The sequence below is a fragment of the Manacus candei genome, unplaced genomic scaffold, assembly GCF_025592945.1.
Source record: "Manacus candei isolate 608988 ecotype Guabito, Panama unplaced genomic scaffold, ASM2559294v1 h1tg000097l, whole genome shotgun sequence".
Classification (NCBI taxonomy): domain Eukaryota; kingdom Metazoa; phylum Chordata; class Aves; order Passeriformes; family Pipridae; genus Manacus; species Manacus candei.
The window spans coordinates 183,591-195,414 of NW_026138145.1; positions in this window are offsets into that span (position 1 = coordinate 183,591).

Consider the following 11,824-nt stretch of genomic DNA (forward strand, 5'->3'; position numbering starts at 1 on the left):
CCTTAAGAGATGAATTCTGTTCTCACCCTGAATAAAAATAACAACAACAACAAAAAAAAAAAAGTTTCCAAAACTGCACAGCTCTCCCTTAGCCCAGAATCCCTCTTTTAAAATCTTCTATAGGTTGCACACAAAGGAGGAGCATGGAAGATAAGTTTATTCTTGCTCCATGAGGAAATCCGATTGTGTACCAGCCACAGGGGCAGAGAATGTCTCAGCTCTGGGGACACCAGACCCCACATGGCACCTGCTGTCACCTCCACCCCTATGTGGCATCGAGGGAAGACTGAAGAAATAATGAAGAGATAAGAGGGACTGAATCTCCAGTTGGTAAGAACAGGAACAATCAGCACAAGGAGCTCTGGACATTCAGGCATTGTCCTCACCAAGTATCTAAAGGAGAACCAGCCAGCACGTTCCTTCACAGCTGTATGATGGTTACCACCTGTCTCACACTATTTTTATGGTTTAACTCGTTTTAAAACAAGAAAAAACAGTGTCATTCTACCCAAAAGGCAGAATTCTGGTTCACAAGACAGGTAGTGTTGGGTTTTTTCTTCTGACTATGGTAACACCGGACACAGAGAGCACTTTCCATGGTTCTACGTGGATTTTCTGTTCCAGAAGCCTAAGAGAGCTCCAGGCAACAACTAGGAGTTAAAACCTGGATATAGATTTTACACAGGTGGCACAACCACAGCAGAACTGCATCTTTCTTTTATTGTTGGCCTACACGAAAACCCACTGCTGAGATAATTTTTTTTTCTGCAGAAAGACTGAAAAGGAGGGAAAAAATCTACAGCTCAAAGACTTGGAAAAAAATAAACTGTGATTAGAAAAGCAAAAATACCAAAAGAACTGAAAATATCTGCTATTACTCATGGACCTCTCTCTCAGAAGGAAAGAAAAATGGTCTGGTTACCTCAGACACATGTGAAATCTGCTGGTCATGGGACCTTTGAGATGTCATGAGCTATGACCAGGTGGGACCAGGTCACTGTCTCAGGCAGCACCCTCTGAAGTGCTGCAAGTGATCCTGCTGAGCCAGGAAGCTGCATCCCACTTCCTAAATCACTGCAGAGGAGATGACCCAAAATGGGATTGCTGGCAGTACCTGCCAGGGATGATATCTTACACATGACATATAAATTCAGGTACTTGACACTTCAGGTCATTAAAATGAGAATGTGCATTTCAGGTGAAAAAGAACATTTGCAGCGTTCCAGCCAAATTCCAACACATTCAGGTTGTGCTGTCCCAGGAGCAGGGAGGCAGGTGGGACATGCACAGCTCTGGGAGCTTCACTTTCAGTTGTTTTGAAGCTCATGATAAAAAAAACCCTGCCAGAAGAACTCCAAAGAAGCTGTACCTTCACAAGGCTTCCATTTCCCAATCCAAACCCAGGCATAACACGAGGTGAGGCTCACAGGCTGAGTATTGTGCTGGGATCATAGAATCAGAGAATCGTGGAATGGTTTGGGGTGGAAGGGACTTTAAAGACCATCTAGTTCCAATCTCATGGCCATGAGCAGTGACAGCTTCCACTAGACCAGGTTACTGGATCCTTGGCATTTTGGAAAGCAAGAGACAACCTTCTGAGGCCAGTTCTGATGGAAGAAAAGAATCCTTCATGTTGCAGTATTCCTTAATGTGTTCCCTGGCACTCTCCTGACCCTGGATGTGATTCACTCAGCCTGCAGGAATGTTTTTGCTCCATCTGACCAAATAAAAAGTATACTTTTCTTCCAGATTTATGAGTTGATTCAGCTTTTACTGTGCAGTCAGGCAAGCAGGAGAGGCACTGCACCAGAGGAAAGTGATCCACATCACTGGGAAGAAGGGCAAGGAGTGAGAATGTCCCTGTCACCTGCCATGAGCTCTTGGACTGGTTCAGTTTTACCACACAAGCTCCCTCTGGTCTCTCTGAAGAGAGAGAAGATGGCTCAGTGCACTGGTGACCTGAAGAACTACCCAGAGGAACCCCTCTTCCTTGGAAGAGAGACTAAGTCTAGTACAACAATATTCCTGACTTAAGATTGTTCTTAAATCCTTTGCCTAATAAGGACAGAATTAAAGCATCTGCATTAGATGAGGTAAATCTGGGCCGTGGTATCTGTGCCTCGATTCATTCTTGCCAGAAGGTCAGTTTAGCTGGACCCAGAGGGAGGGCTGCTTTATACATCTCACTCCAAACAAAAATCCTGCTTTTCCCTTGAATACTTGCTTTTTTGCTCTTCTGACCAGGCACACCTGTTTTCTCTACTAACTCGAATCCCTGCAGCCACGTGTGCCCAGGGGATGGGGGGGAGTGTAATAAATAGCAGAAGCAAATAATTTCCCCAGCAAAGAGCATTCCATGCTTTCTGTATGCAAATTCTGCATAAAAATTCTACATATATGGTGCAGAGCTGCTCTGAACTGAACTCTAAAAATGTTTAATGCAAACACAGCTGTTATCAAGTGTTGTTCTTTCCAAGACTCCATTCAGTTTGATGGTTATCACTATGCCAACGGCATTCCCAGTACAAATCCCTCTTCCTGAGACTTCAACAACTGCTTTACACACAAGAGAAGATCATTTCACCCTGAAACTTGGTTCTCTGGATCCCTCCTAAATGTTTGATTCTCCCTTCTAACGGTACTGAGTGACCCCAAATCAAGTCTAACTGATGCCTCCTAACATACTGCATCATAACAGATACTGACATTTAACTAATTTAGGTTTGTAAGAATAATTTTAATTTAAGGACATATTTTATAACACCCCTGTTCAGCAAAACATTGTAGTGCCTTTGAGTACAGAGTGAAATCTCACTGGTGTCAAAAGAGATATGATATATATGTTTAAACCACAATATCTGGTAAAATTCACTGAAGTGTTTTGAATTGTCATAACATGTTATTTAAATATCAGGTTTTGAGAGCTGAGGTGAATCAGACAATTCTGAAAAATGTTATTGTATTATTTTAGTTGACTGGTTAGTTTGCTAGTTCTATTAGCTTTCAGGAAAGAGGGATTTTTTCATCCAGCTACAGAAGAGTTTTTTTTAAAGTCCTTTAAATCTATAATTCTACACAACTCAAAGGGACAGCACTTCTCTTCCTTCAGGGGTTGATCACAGCATCTAGCTGTGCATTGTGTCCTTGAGAAAACATCTAAAATAACTCAGCAGCTGGCACTTTCCAATGTCCCAGGGACAGGAAGGTCAGCACCCCAGCTGAGGACCATTTAACCCAAATCAGGACCTGACCTGTTGATTACAGAATGTGGTTTAATATTAAATGCGTGTATGTGATTTAAAAAATCAGAGCTGGAACGTTCTTATCCGTTTCACTGACTGCCTACTAGGGAGACTTATTGCTCCTTTGCATCCCTGCTCCTCCAGCCTCATGGAATCAATTCCCACGTGGGAAGCAGGGATGGCAGCTTTGTCCGGGCTGCCGCTCCTCATCCCTTTCAGATGGGTGGATCTTTCAGGATCATCCTTCCCAGCACACCAACCAGCACTGCAGAGCTAATGAGGTGGAGCAGGTCATCTGCACACAAACAAGGAATGGGAACAGACCTCCTTCCCCTCAGAAGCAAAGGCAAGCATGTGCTGCAATGTTTATTAGTCAAATACAGCATTAGCAACATTTCAAATATCAACTCACAAGAAAGTGTCAGCATTGCTGTTGTAAAGCCCAATCTTACAGTGCAAACTTCATTTTTAGAGCGAATTAAACACTCCCTACACCACTCCAAACCACTCAGGACAACCTCTTGCTCCAGCTCCTCCTCTGCCCCTCATTAGCTCACCAAGCAGCAGCATCAGAGGCAAGTGGGGGGTCACTGATGAGTTGTAATTAGTGATAGCCTGTCACTGGGAAAAGCAGGGTCTCTAATTAAAGCAGGGCAGTTCCTTTCCTCTCTGAATGCTTCCTTTGCTGGAGCACAAGGTGGAGCTATGGAAAGGAAAGTCCAATAAAAAGCCTGATGGATATTTGCATCTCTGTGACTGGCAGTAATTTAAACAGGTTTGGCTCTTTCTGGGTACAGAGCTTTGAGAAAAGCAGGAAGCAAAGGGATATGGGCCTGTCCACCAGAAACCAAGTTATCAACCCCTGACTCCTAATGGTGAACAGAGAGTGATACAACCAAACAGTGACAACTAAGGAGCCCTGGTGTGACCTGGCAGTTCTGTGATGCCCCTGCCATTGGCATCACATTTGGAGGCTGTGTAAAGCCTGCCCTCAGGGTCTTCTGGGGTTTGTGTAATTGCTTTTAGGATTCTTGAGTAGTTTGCTACTCAAGAGGTACAGGGATGTGCTGTAGGTTCTGACTGTGATTTCCTAAGCCTGTTTGTAACTCTTTGCAAGGGGATGGTACTGAGGGAACATAAACTGTGAAAAGCAAGTGACTGGCAGTGGAATTTATGAGAATATTCCCAGAGCTGAGCTTGAGGCTTTGCTTTGCAGATGGACTGAGAGTCACCAGCTTATACCACTACACTGGATGTGCCAGATTTCTGTTCCTCCCTCAAAGGAGATGTATTTTTGCCTTTATGGAGCGCAAGATTTTAGTTCAGGTGGAGGAGAAAGTTTGTCCCTGAGAGAAACATCTTTCCTCAATAGGTAGGTTCAAATCACTCAACAGGGACTCCCACACACTGTCCCAGGGGAATCACATAAAAAGCAGAGACAAGGAAACAAAAGATGACTGAAAACATGTCACAGCAAGGAGGAAGCCCCAAATCTTTATCACTGGCTGTATTTAATTGCACCTGACATTGTAGACATATGAAGAGATTGCCTTGCAAGAATAAGCTGGAGGAACTTCAGGGGTCAAAGACACAACCCTTGACTTGCCAAAGGCTATAGATGGTCCTGGCTGAGAACCCTGTGAAGGAAAGGGATTAAGATGATCTGCAAGAGACAAAGGACAGGCAGGAGGAAAAACAGTAGTTTTCTGGGAGTAAAGGCAACATATTGTTACAATGAACATGGAAGATTCAAAAGTTCAGGAAGGACTCAGAATCACAGAATCATTAGGGTTGGAAAAGACCTCTAAGACCTCATCAAGTCCAGCTGTACTTGTTTGAGTACAATCCACATTGACATCCATGACATTACACCAGGCACCATCCTGATGGACTGCAGAAAAGGGCTTTTAAATGAACTTCTCAAAAAACCTTCCAAGCAAGGCAAAGAACAGTAAGTGGAAGTTTAGCTCATTAAGTAAGCAGTGAAGGAGGGAAAATCTGGTTTTGTTGAGCTCTGGAACAATTTTTACAGAGAACACAGTTTTTAGTCTCAGACAGAGGGTTAACAGCCTCTGGGAAGATGGGCTGAGAATCTCTTACCAAACTGTGTAAAGGGAGGTTGAAAATGGGATAATCATCAAACTGTACAGTGGGGAGGAGCAGAACTACCTCCTTCAACAGAAGAGCACAATTTTAAGTCAGGTCAACTGTATCACATAAATTTATCCTCAGATTTCCTAAAAGGGGAGGAGGAAAACCAGAATTTTAGGTGGCGTGGATTAGTCTAGAGATTTCTGCCTAAATTACAAAAGGAACCTCATGTGATTGCAACTTAACCATAACAAGAAGTTAGGGTTAAGTCAATGGTTTTACCTTCTCCAGGCTGTCTCACTGCAGCTCTGGTTTAGAGAGACTAAAACTGTTTGGACACACGCTCTGATTTAATGACATGCTGATTTTTGATGAGCTGGGAGGAAGAAATTTTCACATTCTGTTAGTGAAGAATAGCTGAGGATAAAATAATATCCTAAACTGGCACAAAGAGACCTAGAAGACAATGTCTAAAGGCCCTTTAAGGTGTGGTTTGAGGGAGACTAAGCTTAAAAACCTCTACGTTGTAATAGCAGGAGAAGTAGTAAAAAAGAGGTGTAAGAAACCTCCTTTTCTTTCCTTCTCTCTCTGAAGAAGGAATGATTATACAGTTGAAATCTGGGGATAAGTCAATTAACCTGAATGCTGAAAGCAGTGGTTACATCTCCTTCTCTAAAGAAAGGAGAAAACAGAGGGTATTTGGGGTTTTTTGCAGACACTGACCTGTTGGGTTGTCAGAGATTGTACAGGAACACAAAGCCTGAAAGCTTCCAAAGGTCTATAAGTGAGCAGTAACGTGCATCCAGGTGTGAGAAAACCTGTTTTCAAGTCTCAGTCTGTAATGGATAGAGAGCAAAACTTTATTACCATGGATGGGTGACTTGGCCATTTTAACATATATTATAACAGGTAGGTTTTGCCAGCAGGATGGGAGAGTGACTTGGAGAGCAGTGAGGATTCAAGGGGGGATGGACACACACAAACCTCTCAGATGCTGTGGCAAAAAGGGGTTCATTTGATAAAAGATGTCTGTGAACAGAGATGCAACACTGCCTCTGCACACAGATGAGACATAGAGCAGCTGCTTTATGCCCATGCTTTGAAGGAGGTTTGGATATTCCAAGTATTCAAAGAAGGGTTACAAAAAAAATTCAGATATTGAAAAGGAAAGCTTATATAGTATGAGGCTTAAGGAGCTCAGTCTGTTGAGCTTAACATGTGGAGATGCGACCTGAGAACCAGGAACTTCTTGATCTAACAGAAGTATAGCAAAATCCTGTGGCTGCATGGAGTGGAGACAGGTGAATTCAACTCTAAAATAAAAAGCCATTTCTTTGTAATAAGCATTATTAAGTATTGGAATATCTTAGTACAGACTTTGGCTGACTTTCTTCTTCTGAGCCTTTAAGCAAGACTTTAAGATACTGTTCTAATTTAACAGTTTAATGCAGCTTCCCGAAAACCCTGTGTGGCCTATGGAAACAGGGGTTGGAAAGAGATGATCAGTGGGGTGGTCCCTCCTGCCTGGAGAGCCCATGTACAGGTAGCAGGTACTCCTTTGATAAAATAAACAAAGACCTGCTTTAAAAGCCAGAGTGTAAACTGATCTGACTGATGTGGTCTGATGCAACAGACTCAGCTTTATTGGATTAACCAGCAAACTTTATCAGCTTCCCAAGAGTCCCACGAAAACATTGAGTGCCCACCCTTTCCAGACTGTTGCTTAAAAAAAAAAAGGACTTGAATATAAGCAACAGCAAAAAAGGTGGATCAAGAGAGCAGGTTGTTAATCTTTCTGCACAATAGTTAAAATACTTGGTCTGTGGATGTACATTCACAGGTATGAAGCCAATATGAATCCGTTTGTAAAACTCTGCTGCTCCCTGGGTAGAAGAACAATCATAGAATCAGAGAATTCCAGAATGGTTTGAGTTGAAAGGGACTTTAAAGATCACCTAATTCCAACCCCTGCCATGGGCAGGGAACCTGCCAGCCTCTTGAGATAAGCAGAAAGGAGCAAAAAAAAATGTGAATAAAACTTGCCTGTGCTACAATAACCAATCATTTATATCACTTTGAATCTGTGAATAACAGACAATTTGTAAGGAGTCAGGAGCACAATAATAAAAGACCCTATTTGTCACGGTTTTAAATTCACTTGCAAGAGTCCACACCTCTTCTGGGAGACTTTTCAGAGTCTGTGAGCTAAAATGTTTGGAACCCTCCAGCATCAATTTTCAGAAGGCAACAAATTCGTTTGGATGCCTTAATTTTTAACACCATTCTTGTGATTTTTTTTTTTTTTAGGAGACAGATAAGTAGAAATATTCAAAGTGTCCTGAAAACTACACTCCTCTGAAGAAGCTTAAACACAAGAGAACTTTAAAAATTAAAAAAAAAAAGTTACTTTTTTGTCCCAGCTACTTGTCTGTTTGTTCTTCTTTTCCTTTTCTTCCTTTGTTTTTTCTAAGACCTGTGAATAAATCAGAAATGTTGTCATATTGTATTTGACAAGCAAGTTCTCTAAGAATGAAGAATGACCCCACAAAGCAAGGAGCAAAATCCCTAACAAGTGGCTCTCCTTAGGGCTGGTCCATGTGCACTCTCAGCTATTCTCCAAGGAAGCAGGATTGAAGATTCCTGCATGCACAACACACCATGTGGGCTCCCAGCCTGCAGAACAGCTCCCAAAAGTAGATTTTGATGGGTCAAAGCCATTTTATTGAATTAGCCCTTTATTGTTTACATTAAATCCAAGTGAGCTCAGAAATACTGACTTATCCTCCTGAAAGGCTGGATTATACCGCGTGGCTCGGATGCAAAAAAAGATTAGGGCTTTTATACTAATTACTTCCAGCATGAGGAGTGCATGGACAAGAAGAGAGCTGACTTTGGAGACACTCTGCTGGGCACTTCAGAAGTATTTGTCAGATTTTTTGGTCAGATTTGTTGTCTTCTTTTCTTGCCAGACATAACAGAGCTTGGAGTGCCACACTGTCATTAAACCCTGCACAGGAGAAGTGCCATGTGTGGGACAGAGGGTGGGAACAGCCCTTTCCACTTGCTTCTGCTTGTTTTATCCACTCTCCCCATGTCACTGGTGCTGTGAAGTTCAGTGCTGCATCACTTTCTCCCACTCTGCATCTCTTGTAGCATCACTTCTTCCCGTGCTACATCACTCTCGGAGAAAGTAAGAGACTAGAAAGAGATTATCTCATTATTACTAAGTGAGTTTTCATTCATTTATACTTAATCAGCCAAGTAATCCAGCAGGATGCAAAGTTTCCCAGGCTACAAAACCCGAGGTGTTTTCAGCAGTCTGAAAAATCAGAGTGGGATGTGGATGTGAATATTTTGGGAACTGGACACGTCAGATCAGTGTCATTGCTGTAAATTACTGTAAATCTCCAATGCTGCCATCACACAGATACAACATGGGTAAGACTCTCTCACATGTGTGTCCTTCTCTAAATGAACCCTCTTATTTCTCATAATCAAACAGGCACCTGCCTGTGCAGAACAGACATTCAGCTTTCGTGGCTGACAAGGGAAATCAGAATTATCAGGGAATTCAATAATTTGTATGGGCAAAACAGATGGCCCAGGAGTGCCCACAGCTTTCACTGAATGACTTTGCACGCAGTGACATCACATCTTCTCACTCCACAAATTACTCCTTAGGGCCTGGGGTCTGCTGGTATTTGTTTGAGTGATGATACTCTGTGCAGTTTGTGAGACAGAACAAACAGGAGGCTTAAATGTGCCTAAAGATTTGTGAACTGCTGATCCTACAGAAAGGACACCCTGTGTTGCTTTTACAACGGAACAACGTGGATTTTTTATGGTTGTTCTTCTATCTTGAGTAAAATGTTTGTGCCCAAACTCTACGTTACAGAAATGCACAGACTTTTCCACTCACACAGCTGTGATGGGGAAGGTAAAGCTCACAAAAGGGTCTTGTTTTAAATCTTGCATTCAATAAACTGCTAGAAGAACAAAATGAAAACAAGCTATTGTGTTAATCTCCAGATTAGCCCTCATAGTCTGTCAATTTAATACTGATTAGTAAACAATGTCCATAATTAAGCTGTTGTTGGAGACACAAATGCCCCACGAGCCCGAACTAATGCGTAGTATTCAATCCTTTTACAAAGGATGGCAGATACAATTCCAGGAATGTTAATGCTGTCAAGTATCCATGATGTACATAACAAAAGAGAAGGCAGAGAGTTGAGGTAATTAAGCTCACACTAGACCTTCTCTCCAACCTGTACGTGTTTATTGACTAAATGTTATTAGGTGCAGTAAATAAAATGCCACTGAGTCGTGGGACCAAAAACGGGACGAAGTTTATGGGGCCGTCAAACTCTGGATTCCCCTGGCATCAAAGCACACACATCCCCTTTGCTAAGGCCAGTGACATTAATGTGCATGACAGGGGTCCATGGGGCCGTGGTCCCCTAATTGTTTAGGAGACCTTTTAGTCTGGTTGCAGACTGCATGTCTTGGTATTTGTGGAGCTAATTGCACTAAAATCCGCCAGCACAGTGTTTGCAGTGATGGGTTAACTCATTTATCCTCGGGATAATACTCAGCTCTTTGTCAGCCTGGTCTCCCGCGTTCACTCCCGACTGTCACCCCAGATGTGGAGGAGGAAAGAGGCTTCCAGCAGTGCTGCCCATGGAAACGCCCTGACTGCACATGTGCAAGAGCAGAAACATTGAAACGGGAAACAAAACCATTTTCCTGAGTGTTTCCATTACTGGGAACCTGTTCTGCTTTTCTCGTGAGGGTCACAAAGCCCAGCATGGAGTTTAGACCCTGATAAACTCCAACAGCTGGCACAAGCAGAGATGTTTGGCTGGGCTCCTCTCACTTTATTCTTCCATACTGAATCTTGTGGATCTTGGGTTGGAATGAGATGATCTTTAAGGTCCCTTCCAATCCTAACCATTCCATGATTCTATGATTCAGTTTTGAACTAGTCCTGTGCAGCACAGCCCAGACAGGGTAATGCTCTGGGTTCCTTGTGACATCCTTTATTTCCCCTCAAGAAAAAAATCAAGGTGGAAATAATTTACAAGCAATCTTTTGGTTTGATTTCAATATTTTTGAATTGCACTAGTTATATCTGAACAGTGACAGAACGCATACAAATATTTTTTTCCTAACACGGACTCTAATACTTACAAACTTCAGAGTGAAAGGAATTAAATGTTCCTTTGGACATTTTTCCAGAGTCCTAGATTTATGGTATCTTTTCAGACTTCTTGCCCCATATTTACAAACATACAAATAACTAACAAAATCATAATTGTAGCAATTCAGAAGCACTTTCTGCCCAGGGATCTCAAATGTCTTGGCTCACACAGTGTCACCGAGCAAGTTTCCTATGGGATGGAATGTATTGATAGCCCCATTGTACAGTTTGGACGTCTGCAAATTAAATTGTTTTGCCAAAGGTCAGAAAGAGCATAAATTAGTGGTAGAACTGGGAAAAATACTCAACAGTGTCTTCCCCACTCTCCATCCCAGGCTACTCATGGAAATGCAGAACAGCACTGAGTGGCTTCCTGTTTGGACATGTGGGTTTGATTAAGGCAGGCCACAAGTTCCCAGAATTTTTGGCCAGGTGGTGACTTCGCTTTTGGATGTTACAGAAGCACAGCACCTCTGCCCTTCCCTCCTGCCACAGTGCAAACCCCCCTGCACACAGGGAGCAGCCCTGCCTCGTCCACAGAATGGAGAGGGGAGGACATGGGATGGGAATGTGCAAGGAGAGGTGAGGGGTAGCACCAGACCACAGCACACCAATTTATTTTGGCTTAGACCGCTATGGAATCACAGGCTCAGTGGAAAATGCTCCTTCTAGAAAAAGAGTCAACCAGCCAGTATTCCCATACCTTGAGCAGACTCACAACTAACATTACTGAGGCACAGTGTTGTCCCATATTTTAAACACCTCTCCAACACCCAAAAAGACTTTTTTCCTTACACAAGGAGCAAGACTTGCTCTGTCTTCACAAAATCTACAGGAAAGAAAAAGGTACAGGTTTCTGCAGCAGCTCATTTGGGGTGGTTTTGTGGGTGTAGGAGAGATGGCATGAAGCACACTGGAGGCAGAAAGTGTCACTGTCACAACAAGCCTGTTGGGCAGCCAACCAGGGACAGTGTAATGTTCTCAGAGTACCTTCAGTGTGCCTGGAAGTCACTCAGACCCTGGGGAAATGTGGCCTTGCCACGGAGTTCAGCAGTCCCTGAACACAGGTTTCCCCAGCCTGAGCCTTTCCAGAAAGCTGCTTGTCTGCCTCACTCACCCATCCCGAGCTGTCAGAACAGGAGCAGGTGAGACAACAAAGCACAAAAACACAGCTCAAATCTCTCTGGGTCACACGGTGGAACTTCAAAGGGAACAGAGGCAGCAGCTGACAGAGAAGGACATTTGGGGTTGGGACTGAAGTACAGAAGTGAGAACTAGAAAGTATAAAAGT